The sequence below is a fragment of the Myripristis murdjan genome, chromosome 9 (genome assembly GCF_902150065.1).
Source record: "Myripristis murdjan chromosome 9, fMyrMur1.1, whole genome shotgun sequence".
Taxonomy (NCBI): domain Eukaryota; kingdom Metazoa; phylum Chordata; class Actinopteri; order Holocentriformes; family Holocentridae; genus Myripristis; species Myripristis murdjan.
Genome location: NC_043988.1, coordinates 15,585,023 through 15,606,776, shown reverse-complemented (window position 1 = coordinate 15,606,776; position 21,754 = coordinate 15,585,023). Strand labels below are relative to the sequence as shown.

Below are 21,754 nucleotides of genomic sequence, written 5' to 3'. Positions count from 1 at the left end.
TAAATGGGGTTTGGGTGTTTTGGGATTAACTTTGGTTAATGTATCCGCTAATGTGCTGCATACACATACGCATGTATACACACACACACACACACACACACCCGCACACAGAAGCACATTTTACATAGAGCTAAGACCTTTCACTGTAGTGGAACCTGACTAATATTTCAGCTAATGTGGAGTGAATGAGGCGGAAATGCAAATTCAACACTGTCCTCTTTCACATTGAGGAATGAAATCAAATCTTTTGTGGCTGCTGGGCATTGAGGGTGGGAAAAATGGCGAGGCGAGAGTGTTCCTTGGGTCGCTCGTTCGGGCTGTGAATGAGCCAGTGCTCAAGCGGGCAGGATGGTGTGCCAAGGCTTTGCTCTCTGCTAATTGATTGCCTCTACTAACAAGAGCATAATGTATTCTATTGTGATCATCCTTTGCCCATGCTCATTAAGCCAGGAAAACGGCGTGATCTTTCTTTTTGTCTTGCTCCTAGCCCATTTCTCTCGCCTGCTTACCTCATCCCCTGCCCAACTCTCTTTTTCTTTCTCACTCACTTTCTCTCTCTCTCTCTCTCTCTCTCTCGCTCTCTCCTTTCTCTTTCTTCCTCCCTCTCTATATGGGAGGGTATTGATGCAAAGGTGGTATGACAGGCAAAGCATCCCTCACTACCACGAATGCCCGAGCGAAGCTAAGGATAGGGAGAAGTAGAGGGACAAAGAAGGGATGGAAGAAATAGCATAAGATGATGATGAAGGAAAGGAGTGCGGATGAAAGGATGAGGAAAAGACAAGGGTAACGATAGGGGGATGCCAAGATGAGGGCTGAGGAGACAGGAGGGGATGGAAACAAGGGGAAAATGGTGAGGGAAAAGAACAAACAATGGATGAGTAAGAAAGATGATGCCAGCAAAAAGGGAGGAACAGGATCAGAGAAGCACCTTTTCACCATTCCCTCCCTCTCTTCTTCTTTACTTCCCCATCTCTCTATCTCTCTCTCTCTCTCTCTCTCACTCTCCTGCCCCCATCCTCTGTCCCTGTCAGGTTCCCACTCGCTTCTGCTCCCCCTCGCACCTCTCTTCCCCCCTCCCCCCCTCCCCTCTTGCCCCTTTTTCACCCACCTCCCCTCCCCGCTTCTCCTCCTCACCCTCATCCCTGGTTTGCTTCTTAATGAGAGCTGGCGGGACAATAGTGCCATTGTTGCCCGTGTTTGGGAACCCTGTGCTGAGAACAATCGCTGTTTACCCAAGCAGTGGCACAGCCCAGACCCTCTCCTTCATTACAGCTGGGCCAATTCTGATTAAGTCTGCTCTGCAAGTGCTACAATAAGCCATTGAGCCAGCCACTACAACCCCTCGCTCTCCTCTGTCTTCTTTCTCTCCCTCCATCTCTATCTCCAGCCCATCGTTGCCTGTCTTTCTCCTGTTATCATAACTCCATTTTGATTCGCTCTCTGCGTATATGCTCATCCATGTTACCGATTGTTAGAATCGGCCCCGCTCTGATTTAAATACGGTTCATCACCACTGACCAAGAGAATCACATGTTAGCACAGGGGGAGCATATGAGAACAACACACAGAGAGAAAAGAGAAACAGGGAAAAGAGGGAAAAGGGGGGGGGAGGGGGGGGGGGGGGGGGGGGGGGGGGGGGGGGGGGGGGGGACATGACATAATATTTAAAAAAGAAAATTAGTTGCATATAGAACCTGGTTCTTTTACAAAATGACCTTCATAATCTAGGACAAAACTAATTTCTTTATTAAAGTGTCACAGTAGGATTGAGCATGCTGCAGGCCGTGGCCATATGACCAATTGCCAAAAAAAAAAAAAAAAAAGAAAGAAAAAAAGAAAAGAAAAATAAATAAAATAGAGAAATCTGTCTTTCTCTAATGGTCTCAGATCATAATAAAATTGGCATGGAGGCTGTGTTATCAAGCTGACGCTCGTGGCAGAGACGTACTGAATCAGTGGCCTGAAAGCCTTTTCACTCTACCACATCCCTCAGCTCCGTGGCTCGTAACAGAACCACGCTACCAGCACTATGCAAAACAGCATCATGAATATGCGTAATTAGGTGGGACTGGTGTAATTTTTCTGGGTTATGGGATGTGACATTTGTGGGGCAGAAGCATACATCAGCGTAAGCACGACTGACAAATGCACAATCCCTTTCTCTGCATTAAGGCATTTTACACTTTGCAATACAAAATATACAGTTTGCCTTCATACACTTGACAGTAGCGCACAAAAATGCACACAATCACTCAGGTAGACATGCATACACAGGCTCATATCTGTATAGTGTGTTCACATGCATACTTGCATACAAAACACTAGAGAAAGAATAGTGCCTGTGTCACTAAAACAAATTCACGCAGTGAAAGATGGATACACACTCAAAACCATATGTAAAAACAATACATTTCACTAAATACATCTATTATCTAACTACAAGTCCAATTTTTAAAAATCTGAAAACAAAAAATAGACCAACACATAGAGAGCAAGAGCACTTTTTTTTTTTACTGTAGAGAGGTAAAAAAAAAAAAAAAAAGGTTAGGTTTTGTGAGAGCAGTAGACACGAGGAGTGTCAGAGTAATGTAATTGCTCAATGAAAATTGAGAAGACCTGAAATTTAAGAAAAAAAAAAAAAATCAACAAAAAACCTCAAATATGGGCCAACATTTGCAGTCTCGAAGGAGGACACAAAGACTGTTACTGCCGAGTGATAAGGCAAGTAATGGCAAGAGGACTAATATGCACGCTTAATATAATCTGCTTTCGGAGTTCAATTGGTAATGAGCTTTAGACGTCGCTGTACGTTACTAAGGAACAGTACAGCTGATGAGAGAGTGGGTAGAAATTTTCCCTTAACACTTAAACTGTATTGTTGTGAAGTAAGTGGGAGTCGATAAAGATTTATGCTGATCTTCCGATGACATTGAATTATTAAGTATTCATTTTTTTGCTCTAGGATTGCATTTAGATGAACCTTCAAAAGGACCGAACGCATGAATGCAAATTAGGGACGTAAGCACATGGGCACAGGTACACGGAAAAAAGCATGTATTAATGATTTCATCGTATTCATGTATTTTTATCCCCCATCCTGACATACACACAGCTACCAAGACACTCTCTCTCTCTCTCTCTCTCTCTCTCTCTCTCTCTCTCTCTCTCACACACACACACACACACACACACACACTCAATATACCTTTCTAGCTCTTCAGAGAAGGCCAATTTATAGACACTAGCATACTGTACTCAGCCCCCTCACCACCTCTACTCGTCTCTCTCTTTCCCTTGCCATGCCCCTTTCTCTTTCCCCATTCACCTATACAGACACAGGCACACACACACACACGCACCCCACACACACACACACACACAGGCACACATGCACAGCACCCTGCCACAATCCACCGCCCTGCCACACATACCGAAGGGGAGGACACATCCCTCATAGCACCCAGGAAATTAACTTGACATTTGATGTAGACAGAAAAAATATATTTCGGTGGGGGGAGAAAAAAAAAAAAAAAAAAAAAAAAACAAAGTGTACCAAAGCAGAGATAGCATAAACCCATCCCCCATTCACCCACCCCCCCACCCCATCCCCCTTAAGCCCAGGAACGCATTCGAGGGGGATTTCAGCGATCTGCAATGCAGACGCCACTGGGTGCCCACGAAAAAATGAGCTTCATCTTTTGCCTGTCCTCCTCAGTGTATGCTGTGTGTCCCTCTTTGTTTCCATCTTTTATGAAGCCGGCTGTCTATTTTCATATCCACTTCATCCCCTCTTCTGTTTGTATCTTTCCATTTGGGAGGAAGTTGAAAAATATAACCGTGTTGGAGGGTCACTTGATGGTGCTTGCTTTTGCCACTCCTTTTGACTATGGAGTTTATCCAGTAAGGATGTTTTAAATGATCGCTGCCATGCCATAACTTGCCATTTAGCATTTATTCTGTGAAACCACAGGCAGTGACACACATGCCTCTATTGAAAAAGACATAATTTAGATCAAAACAATTGTTTTATTTAAGGCCAAGTCAAGCAAAATAAACAAATATATAAACAAAAAATAAATCGTGAACATTTTCCCACTGCTCTGCGGAAAGCAACAATGCTATGTTAATCATTAATTGCTTTGGAACAATAGCATGGTGTTGACACTACAGACATTACGGTGCACCTACAATGGGATGAGTGCAGGAAATACAGTGCAGTGTGATCTTGCATATGTTTGATAAGATTAATGATCGCCTCAAAGCCCTCTTAGTCACCTCGGCAAGGCGCCCAAACAACATGAGCAAGAGAAGGCCACAATTAATACATCATTATGCACTGCTACAGCTTATACACATATACACATACAACACACGCACACACACACACGCACACACGCACAAACACACACACACACACACACACACACACACACACACACACACACACACACACACAGCAAGACAGCGGACCAGCCAGTGTCTGTCTCAATATCCCCTGCATTAGACATGCAGGAATGTTAACATCATTATGCACAATTGTGAATGTCTGTCTGTGCCCTCCCCCTTTTTTCCCCTACCATATTGTGTCTGTGTATTAGTCCAGATATGTGTGTATGTGTGTGTGTCTGTGGTGTCTGGAGGAGGGCAGCATTATTTAAATATGTTTTGTTCATGCAATTTGACGCAAATCACTGATTGTTGCATGACCATGACGACCTCCAAATGTGAGCTTGTTCAATCATGTATACACGAATGCCTACATTTTTAAAATACAACCGCACTGCATGAGTTACATTCGTGAAAAAAAAAAAAAAAAAAAATCCACTTTCATATTTTGATACAAAATGCTAACATTTATCTACAAATTAGGGTTCAGTTTAATTTTGGAATCTATTTCTGATTAGACACACTCTTGCAGGTTACACAGGACACACACACACACACACACACACACTTTGGAAGCTGCGCAATGCTGATGTATAACAAATTATTGATATGAAGATCTGTAATTTAGGATAAGAATAAGTGTCTTTTAACATTTGTATACGGAAAATGAATCTCTTGTGTTTTCCGTGCTGATACATCCATGACATCATCCACTTGAAGTAATAGGTAACCCCACTAGTGTTTCCAATATTCATGGTGAGAACCGATTTGAATATCCAGGAAAATAAATTAGAGCATCTGCGTCTTTTTTTCCAGGGCCAGAGGAAAATGGAGGGCTGGGTTGTCAATGCCTTATCCCCCACCCCTCACAGGTTTAATGAACGCACTCATGAAAATGTCACATTTTTGATAAGGTTGAAGTTTTTACTAGGCGGGTGAGGAATAGAGGTGTGACTTTCATTAGCTTTGGTGTTTCTAATATCTGTTTGGCATTTCTCTGATGTAGCAAGGGTTTACGGTCAAAATATTGCATCACCTAAACACAGACATTGACTGTACAGCGATGCCGTTTGCAGCCATTCCAACACGGCTCTCTCATTTAAATTCTGTACATTGGAGAATAGGCTCTTTCATGGCCGCTGTGCAATTTGTTGCATCATTAAAAAAAAAAATAGAGGGAAATTTCCGGCAGAATAAAAGAAGAACAGATGATGCAGATGATGCATATTGTTTAGGCACTGAGTAAACACGCAGGTCCGTCCAATCTCTATAAGCAGGAGAAATTCCTGTTTTCATGAGAAGGGATTTGGAGTCAGATTCAAAACTGATATATTTTTAGTTATCAGCCACATCTTAAATCAGATGGAGCAGAGGAAGATTGTCCAGCAAGACTGTACACCAAGTCGTTGGCATCCTCCTCTGCTTTTACAAACTCCCCTGCTGCCACCTCGCTCTTCCTTTCTGCCAGCGATTTGCATTCATTTGCATGATTTTACTATGTGCATATCCTTTGTTCTGACTGTGTGATGATGCAGGAGAAACCCTTCCTATGCTGCGCTATTATACAGTCCACTGACAGCTACTTGGATATTAAATGAAAAAAAAGGCTGCAGTTTTATGTGTTTTAATTATAAATTGCTAACTACCGATTTCAACAAATATCCCACGCCTCCCCTGGTGCACCAATAATAAAGCAATGCATCACAATGAGAAAAAAAAAGATGAATAAGTTCCAGTTTTGTGGAATTTTTGAACAACCATGGAGAGGACATACTGTGCTATCGCTAAGAGGCATGAGCATCTGCAGAATATAGGATGGGGGAAAGGATTGCATCCAAGCATGAAATATGGAATTACATGACAAATAGGAAATAGGAAAAATTATAGATGGAAGTAAGTCATTTTAAAGAAATCGTGCCTTTCATATAATTCATTATATTTTCATGAATGATGTACTATTTTTCTCCTCCTTGTTATGGCTTTACTTTCTTGGGTATAGTCATCATTTGTAATTGTTCACTCCTGCATTACCTGACGATAAAGAATTATGCCTTGTTTACATTATTTACAGTGCTATCTACGTAGAGCAAAACAGGCCTAGTTTGATGTATGTGAATCGACCTATTTCAAAGCCTTCCTGTATGCTGGCATCTTTTGTTCTGTGATTTTTTATTTTTATTTTTTTAATCTAAGCAGGAAACATATGCGCACACACCCACAAACACACACGCTGATAGATACTATAGCACTCCTTAATTATGCAGAGACATGCAGATGACTTCATTAGTTGCTGTGGGCTAGCGCTGATGATACAGGAGCTGGCCGAGAATATTGGGGGTCTATATTCATGAACGCGTGTGCCATATTATACTTAGTCCCGCTGTCACCCTAATAGCATTGCTGTAGTAACCCGCGTTAGTGCAAATATGCACGTGTGACAGATGATTATTATTAGTACAGGATAGGCAATAAGTGTTTTAATGGTAACAAACTACGGTATCAACAGCTTGCTTTAACACTATTATATTAATCATTTTACAATGGTAGTAAGACTAAAGTTATTATATTTAGTGTGAATTATTTATTTATTTATTTTGCATTATCAACAGCATACAAAGATGAAAGATGGCCGTGGCATTTTTAAAATTGGGACAAAAAGTTAAAAAAAAAAAAAAAGGAAGAACCTAACATAAAGAGAAAACAGAAGAAGAAAGGCTTTGTCCCCATTTCTAAGGAGAATATTTCCTGAGATTGTCAGGGCATATCTTCATCTGTAAAGATGGAAACTATCTTGGCTTCCTGTTTCAGCTTTGAACCCCTGACCCTGCCATAGTCTGCACACAAGCAGTGGCTGAGGGGAGGTTAGATGATGCTCTGACTCTTAAAAAGCATCGCGTGAGGCCTACCTTCCTGCAGCTAACTAAATAATGCAAAGTCAGATATAGGGATATAATGACACACTTTGAGGGTTTGGCTTTTAGCTTGGGGAATGAGGCCAATCTATAGGTGATGGTCTGTATAGCAGAGACACTGTATTGCTGCCTCTGGATTGGTTGAGACCTTGGATAGCCAGTGAAGCATCTGACCATTGAAACGGATGAAAATAAAAGGCTTCCTTGAACAAAAAAATCTGTCTCTTAATACTGTTCAATAAATTGTTCAGTGTTCAAGGACGCTGATCAGCCTCCAAATAGCTCTGTGCTTTACAGCCCTACGCAGCGAGTCATTTCTGAAGACTCAGGCAGCAGCCTTCACTTCCACAGCGGGCTAGTAGTTTTCACTTCTTCCAGACATCAAAACTTGTGTTGTCAACCCGCAACAATATCAGCAATGACCTTGGACACACTTGGTATGGGCTACCACAAAAAAACAAACAAAAAAAATATTCTAAGGATGATGCCAAGTTATACTGGAATAACAACACACACAAACAAAAAAATAGAGCAGCACTGAAGTTAAGACATATTCTGTTTTGCGTATTACTGTGGTGACATAACTATACCAACAGGTGAATTCTAACATTGGTTTTCATGAGACTGTGGCAGGAATGTGTCACCAATGAAGGGAAGAGATGCTGTACAGTAAAGTTTCTTGCACCTCTCTGTTGTAAGCGCCTATAGGTTCTAGAGGTTTAAATGATGGTACAGACTTGAGCGCTGACTTTTCTGCCCAGTGACTTGGCCTGCCTTCTAATTGGCCCTTCTGAGCAGTCCTCCAAATGCGTGCGAGTATTGGGAGAAATTACGACAGGTAACACCACCACACACTGAGGCCCATGGGCGCTGACACACCACCTCCTCTCGTCAGCTCCCCACACAGCATCACATAAGAAATAAGCTTTTCCTTTGACTCAGTTCAGACATTCAGAGTCACTGGGGTACTTTCACTGGGTTTAATGGGTTTTTTCCCTACCCTGGTTGCCATTGTGTGGTACAGTTTCTAACCTTTTTGAGAATAAGCATGAAATTTGTTTTCATACATTGAATATGTTCTGCAGACAGCGACTTATGCATTTCATTTCAACTAACTGTGCACAGTGTGGACATCTACTATCCCACACATTTTACATCACTTCGGTCTCCCCAGTGGTCAACTGGGTTGCAAAAAAAAAAAAAAAAAAAATCGGGTCAGAGTTGAAATTAACAAAACATTGATGGACTTCTACTGGGTATCACTAATAAGCCCTACCTTGACATCAACACAAGCTCAACTCATTAAAATGTGCTCGTCTTCAATAACATAAAATGTCAGATCTAACAATAACAGGAGGTCTAATTGATAGAGCAAAATGCTCTGCAAGCAACACTAGGACTGCCATGGTGAAAGATAATTATCGTCACCATATATAAGGTCATTATACCGGCTGAGCATGGATTTCAATGGCTAGAGCAAATATTTGCAATCATTTCCTGATTGTAGCTAGTGCTGTGAGTGCGGGTGTGTGTGTGTGTGTGTGTGTGTGTGTGTGTGTGTGCGTGTATGCATTGCATGTGTGAATGTTGCATCGTTGTGATGATGAACAGTGAGCAGTAACCTCCGTTTCCCCTGTGCCTCTTGTCTTTGGTATGAACCAGAGGGCAAGGGAATGGGTCATGGGATTTGATATTGCCCATGGTCACGTCGCCTGAGCTCCCCTCAAACCGCTGTTATTCTGTTTACTGTGTCCTCTGGACCGCTACTAACATCTCTGCCTTTATCCAACACACTCTGGCTAACTTTGCTGCAGGCAAACAGACACACACAGAAACACACTCACACACAGGCACAGAGGGGAAAAATGCTCAGTCCAAAACCCTGCCAACAAAGAAATTTGGCTATCTTAGACGATTTTTTTTAGACTATTTTAGAAAGTTTCCCCCCTTAGATCATGTTTTAATTCCTCAAATAAATCTCAAAAGCCTCACACATCGTCAGCAAATAGTTCAGTGTGATTGTAATTTGTGAATTGGAAAAATAAATTTGGTTTAGGTGTGAAAAATATGGTTGTTTCTGTGCCAAAGACAGATCAAGCATGATTACAGACATACTGAATGTTTATATGGGTCAACACATGCACACATACATGCACACACCTTGGTATTTTAATCTCAGCTCACCTTAAGCAGGTCCAGTGGACAGCAAAATCCCAGAGATCTCTAACTGACCTCCACTTCCTGCAGGCTGAAGCTTTCCACAGCTACATCTCTCCAACACTGCAACAATGGAAGACATACACACACACAGGCACGGTGTGAACGGTGTGCAGCAAGGTCTAACCTTTACATGTCAAATAACAGTTCTTGGGCAAATCACAATTAACATGTTTCCACCAAGGATAAAGAAATGTAAACACACAGTCCTGTGACGGAGGGGGGAAACAGAAGTAGCATTTACCATAGCCAAGTTAACTTGTAGGAATTCCAGCTGGTAATAACTTTGAGCAAATGTCTTCTTAACCTTTACACTTTGCCACAAATAGCAAGTCAAACCCAAGACCTTTATAGCACATGAACAGACGATTTGCAGATCATTTGAAGGTCATGGGTTTTTTTCATACTTCAAGATGCAAATATAAAGCCTCACTCAAATGTTACCTTGGAGGTGTGCAGCAACATTATTGACTTCTATATTTTAAAATAAAATATACTACAAGATGTGCAAAAACTTTGCTGTAGTGAAGTCATAAAGAACATTTTTTGTGTATAGCCATGTTCTGTTGACAACCATGTCGCTGAACCCAACAACCTTTGACCTCTGGCCCCTCTCAGGGAGGGGTGAGTGGTTCAGGGGTCAAAGCTAAAGGTCAAGTCCATTTAAGGTCAAAGGTAATCAGAATATTAAGGTTGAATTCAGCCACTCAACTCTGACTCCATAGAAGAGCAACATGCTGATGAACTGGAAACATATTGTGAGATTCCTTGAAAAAAAACCTTGTCTTGTTTTGTTTTTGTTTTTTTTTTTTGTTTTTTTCTACCATTTTAACCCTTTAACCTTTTAAAGAGTTACGACTGTTGACATTCTCCCCCATGTGAAGTAAGGGTCAAGTGTGTCCAATCAAAATGTCAAATGTCAAAAATGGACAGGCATCAATGACCAAATGTGTACTTGATCATGTTACAAGAACAATTTCCTAACTTCAGGACTGCTTTTAATTTATCTAAAATCTCTCCTAGATATTATTTTATATTCATGACATGGAGTGATTGTGTGTTATTATGGCAGAGGATTTCCTTGTAATTTATATATTTATGGTAGTGTTTCTGCTGCTTAGGATATTTCCTGTTACATTCCTAAGTGATAGCAAAGCTCTTTTGACACATCAACACCAAACTGACAGTTGCCATGTTGCATTAAAAGCTGCAACAAACAAAAGACACACATAGATATACACACACAAATGCACACTCACACACACACACACACACACACACACACACACACGCACATGCACTCAGACACACTTGCACTCACTCGTACACTGTTAGGGTGCTATGTGGCAATAACCAATAACACACAGTCACAAAAGTGTAGTTATTTAATTCATAATTTTATTTATTTATTTTTGATTGTTCATATTATTGGAAACAAAGAGCCAAAAAAGGACATTGAACATCATGGATGCTAGAAAAAAAAAGCATACAAAATAACCATATATAACCTATAATTTCAATTACATTTCAGGAAAAGCAAGAACTCATAAAAAATAAAAAGTTAACAATAATGATATCTTTACACTTGACATATTCCCATACTCCCCATGCCAGTGTTCTACACTGTCTGAGTGTGTCTTGTGGTTGTGTGGCAAACCCATTCTGTGTGTGTGTTTCAAGCCCTACGGCAGGGTTTAGGGTAACTATACAGCGCTCCCCCCCTCCACCTTCACTCCGCTCCCTTTGCAGCTTGTGTGGCTTGTCTCATCCCATCTCTCTCCTGCCCCTCTTCCCCCCTCCTCCACCCACCCGCCCCGCTTCATCCAGCTACTCTGCTTCTGGCCTACAATATGGGTGGGGGGTAGTGGGTGGGGGTGGGGTGGCACATCAGCAACGACTGTGCCAAGAATCAACCAATGCTTTCTCTAAAACAGCAGTGTGGTGATACAGCACATGCTGAACCTAAAACACACTGCCTGTGTATGTGCATATTATATATGCTTATAATGTATACTCGCACAGCATTGAAACAAAAATGAAAAGGATCTGTGCAAAGGTCAAACACCTTTAAGGATGTTTATTATAGCATAGGCAAGTGAATCGCACCAAGTTAGCATATATCAGATGAAATGTTAAAATGGACAAAAAGATAAATAAATCTTGACTAGTAAATCCGATGCTTTCTCATATTGTGTGACTCCTCAGCAGTTGTACCTACCTACTGTATATGACAAAAGGAAATAGTCATAGAACAAAAGCATTTCCTTTACGGGAGGTGTGTCTACTCTCCACCCCGGTGGCTTACAGTGTTTCATTATCCAAAGTCGAGGGCTGCTTTGCCACCCAGCTCCCCCATGCTGCCTGTCTCATTTCCTCCTGGTAACAATCCATTAGCCAACGCCAGGCTCAAACACGAAGCCGTTTAATTATACTCACTTCTCTGGCAGCACGCCGGGGTGTACCACTCATCAGAAGAAAGGGGGAGGCAGTGGAGGGAACAGCTGATATCGTATATGCTTGCAAAAGGGGACAACAGCCAGAGTATGCAAGGACACGCAGCTCATAGAGTATAGTATATATACATATATTTATATATATAATTTTCACACATGCATGCATACACTTCTGCCGTAGGAACACTTTCAGATGAACACACACACACACACACACACACACACAATTACCAGTTACTACAATTACCACCAATTACCAGCAATGTAATGTCACATCAATCTAAAAATTGTAAAAATAGTTTAATACCTAAAACAGAATCTGGTAACCCTTACTTGTTCTCCTGCAGTATGCTATACATATATACATGTATACATATATATATATACATGTATACACACACACACATACACACACACACACACACACACACACACACACACACACACACACACACACATGAGGAGAAACACACACACACGTGTGTCTGTGCCCGAAAGACGAAGATGATGTGCACTATAATTCATTTTGAATTATTTCCTGCACATTATTCTTCTTGCTATGCCTCAGGAGCACTTCAGGATGAAAGGGAATGCTAATGCTGTGTCTGTATCTAACTGAACAATGTGTTTGTGCACGTTTACGTGTGTGTGTGTGTGTGTGTGTGTGTGTGTGTGTGTGTGTGCGTGTGTGTGTGTGTGCATGCGTGTGTGCATGTGTGTGCACACCTCATGTGTTTATGCCTTCTCATTGAGCACGTTTATGATAATTAACAGATAGGAGAGGTCAGCTAGAGTGTGTGTATCTGTGTATGAGAGAGCGAAAAAGAGAAAAAGAAAGGGAGAGAAATAAAAACAGATTTACATGGACTAGGAATACTGTCACTGACTTCCCTTCTCTGCTCGGGAATTTGTACTGTCATTTTTGGCGTAACAGTAATAGGAATAGCATCATCTACACATCCCATCTTAGAAAAAGGGTAGAATTTTAAATCTTTTAACAGCAACTGTGCACCTTTTTCCCTTTTCCTTTATTTAAGTAAGAATGTCCATGAAATGCATTCATATTCATCTTATATGGTAGCTTGTATTTTATGTTTGTGATGCATAAAATGTTGGCAGTGGCAAGCATTTTTTTTTTTTTTTAAATTGCTATCTGTAAATAAGGTGATAACTTTCAACACTAGAAGAAAATAAACTTACAGCTAACTTATAATAGCTTCAAACTCAAAATTGTTCCTGTGGCCCATTACAATTTTCCACCTAACTGTACTTGATTAAAGCCAACCCCAAAATAGCCATTGTTTCTATTGGGACAAAATTACATTCAAATGGAAAATTCAAACCTTTGGCAATATAAGCAAATATCGGTTCATTTGTGATGGCCAGCGTGGTAGTATTAGCGCGTGTACTCAATAAACGGCATGCATTAGAAAGCTCAACACAGGCTGATCGCATAGCTGACAGTAATCGAGGGAATTAATGCATGCAAATGAAATGCTCAGCATGCATTGCTGCCGATGACAGTAATTGAATAATTGACTTTCAGAGCTCCACGTGCCCGTCCACATAAAGCGCTGAATTTGTATGCGTTAATGTGTATGCGTTCGCTTGTGTCTATGCCAGCGGACATTTTAGGTCTACCCTTCTCACACTCTCACCACTGCCAAACGCCTTAAGATGGTGGCACCTTGAGGCAGAGAGAAACACTCATAGAGAAAGCCAACCTCCTCCTCCCTTTCCCCCTTCCTCTACCTCGGGTCCTCACGACAACACAGGACAGGCCCCCCTTCCTAACCCCTAGCCCCCCTAATAAATATTTAATTCACCCCTCTCTAATAAGGATATTAGGCGAGTACACCCCAGCCCTGGCGTATATGCATGAGTCCTTTCTCATCAAATTTACATAAAAGGGCCAGATGCTAATGTGAGCGTGGCAACTACTGCTCACTATTCTATATGCACCGGTACTGGCTCCCTAGACAAGCCAGAGATCCCATATAATTTAATTGCCGAGCAGTATGGCGTTTTCAATTGGTTCGCCGTATTCAAATCGCATCAAGGCCTTGATATCGTATGCTTTACAAAGAGGGAAACGCTGGCATATTTTAATTGTAGTACCGGCATGTCTACAGTATTTATGCTTATTTCACATCTCATGTAGCCCCTCCCTGTTTTGAAAAGGTGTACAAAGAAAAAAAAATCTGTTACTTGGGCAATGAAAATGGACAGATTTTACAAGGACATTGTGCTTTACAAAGGCGAGCTTGCTCAAACATTGATCCCCATTTCAATGATAAAAGTCATTTATGGTTGGGAAACGGTATTATACTGACTGTGTTAGGAGTTTACTAACGGGAAATTGAGAGAACATATTGTGAGAGACAATTAGCATTGTGATTTACAAGAGGAAGCTTGACACTGAGAGTCAGAAAATATATGTACAGGAAAATACAACGTCCATACTACTTCAATGGAGACTATAGCATGTTGAGACTGAGCACTCCGATGTTTGTAATTAATAGGGGATGAATAATGCAGTGACACGAAATACATTATTCACACGCTTTCATCTTCGAGGAAGATTCAAAGCGTATTTCAGATGCAATTATACTAATTTATTTATAGTGCATGGTATTTGCATAATCAAAAGCCAGCGGAGCACAGATATCCTGGAAGACAGGCTGACAGCCAGCTTTAGACCTATAGTGCAAAAATAGCATTTATGTGCACAGCTTGAATATTGTCAACACCGCTGTTGCCAGAGCATCAGTACAGCAAGTTAAATCTGTGTTATTCTAGTTATTATCATTGTCAAAATATCTACACTGTATAAACTATAGATTAGCAGTATAAGGATCTAGGAGTCAACTTCTCCACATCAAGCCTCTATTCTCTTGTATTCAGATTAAATGAGTCATGGTGACTGGTAAAATCAATGCCAGATGCCAGTTTGTCTTTATCAGGCATTTCAGTAAAAACGTCCAGTTATCTTTAGTTTGGGGCAGCCTGCATCATTACACACATCTTTGCTTGCATTACACTTGGTTATTCCAAGACAAGGTAATCATTATGTTATCTAAATAAACTGAACACATTTTTACAAAATATATATTTTGTAATGTTATATTTGGCCAGATGTTCCCAAAATAACTAATAACAAAAAGACCATACGATGCTTTACTTTTTCTCTGTAGCCTCTCAAGTGTTTATTCTTCTTTCCCTTCTACATACATTTTCTCCAATCTATAACCCTCTGTACTTTTTCTTGTGTCAACATTCAGCCTTTTTGTCAAACCATAACAATTTTGCACCCAGTGCTAAATTAAAATGTAACAGAAGCTGTGGCAGACTGACAGACATGCATGCTGATGGATATTTTAAACTAATTTTTGTGATGTGTACCCAGGCAGGTTTAAGCATGGTACAGAAAAACTTCTAGCACTATCTAATTTGGGACCAAATTTCATCTTAGCACTTGATTCTGGCCACGCATGTTGCAACTTTCAATGGGATGCACACAAACGAACCGATGAACCAATGAACATACGCTCACAATTTTAAGTAGGCTGACCATGCGTCTGGCCAATCATGAATAGGCCCAGGAGCATCTGCGCTATGAACATTTTCTGTTTCCTGACCAGTTTGCTGTGGTGCAAATTTTCCAGCACCTGCTTTTTGCTCTGGGCTTCTGATTTTCATCCAGTGAAGAAAACTACAGAAATTTTAGAAGCTATCTTTTGCTAGCTGCTATTCATTTGTCATTGTATTTCACTGTAAGCCAGTGTCATTTGATATATTGGTACTTTCACTGAAGAGCTTTTATTGTTGTTAAGATAATAAAATATAGCTCCCTAACTTGGGCTGGCATCAGATTTCTAAGAGACTTTCACTCACATCCAACTCATCCATTTTACTTCCTATACGAGTATGCCATAACTACCAAATCACCTACCAATCATCATTTTGATGGCTCAAAAGGTGATCAATATGATTAAGAGAGAAACAAAGCACATCTACAATAGAACCCCATTACTTTCAAATCCCATCATACTGAGTTATGCATGAAATAGGTCTTTGACAGGGTGGGAGAGACAGAGGTGTCTGTCCAACATGTCGGCCATGCATATCCATGCAGTTAGCTGAAGGGGAGGGCCAGACACCGTGGCAGAGCACAGCATGCCCGCTGCTCCCCACAAGACGCTCAAGTGGCCATGCATGATGTCATTAAAAAGGGCCCAACCATGACATTCCTCAATGGATTATTGGCATGTTATGGCTGGCTGGTCTGTTATAGAAGGAGGTTGACCAGATCCTTGTTAATCGGCAACGTGGTTAATAAAGCCAATGATACCTTTTGTGTGTCTGTGTGTCCGCATGTGTGTAAAAGCCAAACCTCTGTATGCTTGTAAAGCTCAGACATCTCAGACTTTGCTTCACCTTAGGTATTGGCCACAGCCATGTATGAATAAATTCATACCCTAACATTTCATCGTGGAAGCTACAAATAATTTACAGCTTCAACATATAGATCAAGTCCAAAAATATCAGTCACAAAGCTGCTAATGTATGTGAGGTCACCTGACAGGAAGCATATTTGAAAACCTTAATGCCTGTGATAAATCTACATTGAGCAAAGAAGAGAAGGTGTGGGTGGCATTGTAGTTTCTTGCGCACAACACCCTACATGCACACACACACACACACACACACACTCTCTCTCTCTCTCTCACACACACACACACACACACACACACACACAAACCAGGAACCTGTCCTACTCTGGCAGGCGCTGATGCTGCCATGCGCACGGTGATCTCACCTCCCGTTGCCGTGGCGACACCAACCAGAGGGAAAAGCCTGATTGTTTGTGCGCATGCGCGCGTGTGTGTCTGTGACTGTGACAGCGGCTTGAGCTGGAGGAGGAGAAGGGAGAGGAGGAGAAGGAGGGCCTGCAGGAATTCACATTGTGCCTGGCTTGTTTAAGGTTTATGCCTCATTCACTCACTACCGTTTATCAGGAGAAATTCTAAACCAGCCCTTTCAATTATCAAAGCAATGAATTTAGCATGGCCGCCTGTTTAGTGTGGCACATCAGCACTTTAACAGGCAGAAACCCAGGAGCTGGGAGGGTAAAGGGTATATGATACACATTTTCAAACAGTTGCAGACACACACACACAAACATGAGAATTATCTGTCAGTTAATTTGAATATATGGTAAGAAAGTAATTAGGAAGGAATACATGCAGTTCCACTGATATTATTCAGTAAACCAAACCATGCACAGATGCTCAGACATGGACAAATATATGGGCATATGCATGCGCTCAAACACACATACACACAGGCTACAGAACACCACTACTTTTCTTTCTCTGAAGGCAAACAGCCAAAATAAACTCCCCTACTACCAGCTGGTATTGTTGAATTCTATTAGTGATGAAGAGCTAACTCAGACTATAGGGGTCATCTGCTCATCAATGGGTGGCGGTGGCCTAGGCTGCTCCACAGCCGTGAATGCACTGAATTCATTACCCCTAGTGCACAGATGGCGTCTGGCTGCCTGTCTCAAGTTCAAGTTCATGTCCAGGAGACACACACACACACACACACACACACAGAAAGAGAGAGACATAGCCCAAGCCAGACAGACAGACGTTCTTGACTGAGACACAGCCATTGTTCCCTTTCATCAACATGATGTAGTAGCCTTGCTAGCTACTGCCACTTGGGTCAGTTAGTAGTGGAGACAGGCACACAGAAATGCATACACATGCAAACACAGACACAGTCACAGATACATGCATAGACAGATACACACACCCCCACACAAAGGTTCACATCGTCATAAAATTCAGAGGTACAAATATAGCCTGACATTCAGTTAAGTCAAGCTGGCTATGAAAGTTTTGGTTGTGGTTTGCTAATGCTGTGAATGATTCTTCATGTTAGTTCACAATCACACACAGATACACTGTGTGACAGTTACATGAAGTATTATGGGTTCCATAGACAATTTACAATGGCTTTGCTATTGCAAAAGAAGCCATACACAATTTCTGACCTCTGCTTTGCAGTACAAGCTCAGAGGAGGCCATACTAAGTAACAATAAAATACAAACAGTGCAACACACCTATTAACAATAGCACTCATATGATGACTACATTCACATCTTTTGTCTGGCATAGAAATTACCCTGGGATGATACATATTATAAACCTACAACTGCACCTGCCATACTGCAATTGTAGAGCATGAGCTCTCAGCAGAGGAAGCACATAAAAATCCAGGGCACGCTCACATAAAATATGCTGATTGCCCATCCAATGAATATGAAAAACCTTCCATGGTCGCCATGGTTATGTTACTCAACCAATCACGTGACAACAATGGCTGCAGTCCACTGTATGCGTGAGCATGGAAGGAGGGCACAGACAAGCACGCAGCCCCCATTACTGAGGGGAACCGTCACCACCCATTTCCACACGCATAGTCAAATCACACGCCTATATTTCTTTATGGAAATGGAGCCCAGTGAAATGAATGGTGGGGACCTTTCTTTTTCAGCAACTTCCTTGCATGGCAGCAACAATTCCACAAATAATATAAATCCATTCTTTTGGCTAATTCACAGTGGAGGACACTGCTCGGCCTCCTAGAGACAGGCGGAAGAAAAGACACACACCTCTACACTGTCAGGTACACTTGAAATTCAGATAGATATAAAGGCCATCTGATCACTGATACAGAATTCAGTTCATTATTTTTAAAGACTCATGACAGCAGTGGTTGCCAGTGTTCATAAAAAGAGCTAATGTGAAATATACTCCATCTCCAGGGACAGGCAGTATAGTGCCATGCAAACCACTGCCAACCCATATCTCTCCTCCAGTATGCAGCCCAGGAATACTGAGAGTGTCTGAGAGGGGAGACGCATGCAAGTGTGATTTGCAGCAGTTTGAAACATGTGATGCTGCTCTCTCCTGGTAACACTACATTTCAGCATTGCATTGCATTTCCTATCAACTAAGTGGATTTAGAATCCCTTTTATTTTGACACAGTACACGATAGACATTTAAGTTATATTGTGTACAGGAGGATGAACCAGGTATATTGTAAATGTTGGCTTTTATGGATTTTAAAAAACATATTCTGCATTTTAAGACTAAACTTAGGTAAAAAATATGTTGAACCTATTAGGGTAAATTTGTGTTAAAAAGTATAATTTTCTCATTGGGTGGATAGCCCATAAAGTCAGTTAATTGTTGTGTTAACTGCCAGAAATGCAACTTTAAAAGTATAAAAATAACTAGAATTCATTCAGATTGTGCAAAAGAAGCATACTAGATGTCCTGCAGTAGAAATCTAATGAATGGCAGAAGAGGGTGGCTTAGTTACAGACCCCAAGTTTTTTCTTACTCCGGGCTGACATTTAGTGTGGCCCCCAGACTCGAAAACAATGTACCCTTTCATAAGGCTAGACGACGATTTCAATCGACTTAACCGAGGACAATAAGACTTGGTTTATTCACCGCTGCTCGGCCCAAATTGTGTTCTCAAATTTTCTTTCGGGCAAACGTATAATGACCTGCTATTGTATGCCGTCTTTGACAGGGGTCGGGAACAAGAGACACTAGTTTTGTCTGACGGTGTGAGAAAGTCGGCAAGGGACCCTTTCACCAGAGGCGGTGTTGAATTCAGCCACTGTGGCTCTATTTAACATTGAACTTGAATAATCCTCTGTCGCAACATACAACACCAGCATAAGATTTCTGAGCATATGCTGAACTTGAACTGTGACGACATCAGCTGTTTTAATTTCCCAAAAGTTTGAAATGACAAAAAAAAAGTGAAAGGGCAACGTGGAAACTATAAATAAACAAAACGGAGAATATTATATAAAATTAATCCACCAATTACCCACCTCTCTGCTTACGGCAGTAGGCCTGTGTGAGACACGTGGTCTACAGGAAACAGTCTCTCATCTGACAGATATCATCCAACTACTGAGAAACTCGTCAAGTGGGTAACAATCACCTCAAGCTGTGGCAGTGTGGGGTAGACAACACACAAAACTAACACCTATTTAGAAAACCATCACAACCAACACAACATTAGACCCTAAAAAGAAGGCAGTTAAATAAATCAAATAAGCCATTGTGATGCAAATAAGAGCCACTGTGCTGACGAGAATGAGGAACACAAAGTGTGTGTGTGTTTTTTTTTTCTTTTTCTTTTTTTAACAGCTCGAAGCGCACAGCTTCCCAATAAAGTGATTAGCATGTTGCTCAAATTTTACCCAGCTCCAACAGCCATTAAAGTATTTTTTACACGTAATAATAATAATAATAATAATAATAATAATAATAATAATAATAATAATTTAAAGGAGGAAGGCCTATCAAAATATGTGACCTAAATATAAAATACAGATTACCCTTGACCACCCTCATGTTTTTTATTTTCAAATCGATCTTTGAAGGAATAGAGAAATGTTTTGATGTGATTTTCCCCCTCCTCCCACAACCTTAATCTCTAAAACAGCCGTGCTCCGTTCATGGTCAAGTTCAAATGCAAAAGCGTGCACCAAGATGTCACCTATATTGAAATGGCCCCAGACTCCTTTATGCAACATTATCTGTGGTATGACTAATTCTCAGGAGAAGAACAATATAACGCCTGGATCCGCGCTCAAGTGGGGCCATGCAGGATTACAGACTTGCAGCACATCCCTTTCAAATTCATAAACCCGCATAGTTTTAAGATAATGACCCAAAGTCCTCATTATCAGTACAATTGCCGAGGCATTACGCATTCAAGACCGTTACTACTCCAAGTTTAGGAGCGCCGCGTCGGCTGGGGCTGGGAAACGTCGCCTCTTTCTTTGGGGATGCAGATGAGTCTGGTGCACTTGACGTCTTTTCATGACCCCTGTCGGCCCCCATTCCCCCCTCCCAGCCCCTGCAGGCCCTCACGGCGCTGTCTGTCATATTGGGCCTGGGCATGGCATTGCCACTTGCCCCACCGAGCGTGGGAATGGGATCGTCCAGTCGTTCACATCTCCTGCACTGCGGTTAACGGAATCAATTAAGCAGGCCCGACCCCCCCATATCCACTATCCCCTCTCTCTCCCTCCCTCCCTTCCCTCCCTCTTCTGCCACCTCCCTCCTTCTCCTAACCCCACTCCCCCTCTCTCTCCATTTTTGTCAGCTCTGTATACGTCCTAATTATTGCTGTTTGGGATGCCAGCGCCGTTTCCTGGCCGGACTCGATCATGCTGAAATAAGAAGCATGGAGGCGCACACGTGGGTTCCTACATGAGCTCTAAATGTCACACTTTCATTCTCATGATAGGACCATGCTAAACAGGCGCATACGTTGAAACTTTCACATTTTTCTGATTAAATAAATTTTAGATAACATCCCATGTTACCAGTTACAGGATTAAATATACTTAAACATTAACATAGTGTATTCGGCCTGGAAAGTTCTCTCTCTCTCTCTCTCTCTCTCTCTCTCTCTCTCTCTCTCTGTGTGTGTGTGTGTGTGTGTGTGTGTGTGTGTGTGTGTGTGTGTGTGTGTGTGTGTGTAAATATGCGTGTGTACGCGTGTACATGTGCATTAAGCTAATGCCTATTGGGCAACCTATTCATAAAATGCAGTTAAATGTTTGTCCCCTTTCTGATTATAGCATCTATAAGACTATATAATATACAGACAGCATGGGGAAAAATAAATTAAACAATTAGAAAACATCTAAATCAAGCCAAATGCATCACAT

At 41.4% G+C, this 21,754-nt stretch overlaps 1 long non-coding RNA gene across 1 annotated transcript in view; it reads right to left on the bottom strand.

Moving 5' to 3' along the window:
* LOC115365861 (uncharacterized) overlaps positions 1 to 21,754 on the bottom strand; it is a 41,275-nt gene that overhangs the window by 15,602 nt on the left and 3,919 nt on the right. The window contains exon 2 of the long non-coding RNA XR_003928792.1: positions 9,486 to 9,581. This is a non-coding gene — a long non-coding RNA (uncharacterized LOC115365861). The remainder of the gene's footprint in view (positions 1 to 9,485; positions 9,582 to 21,754) is intronic.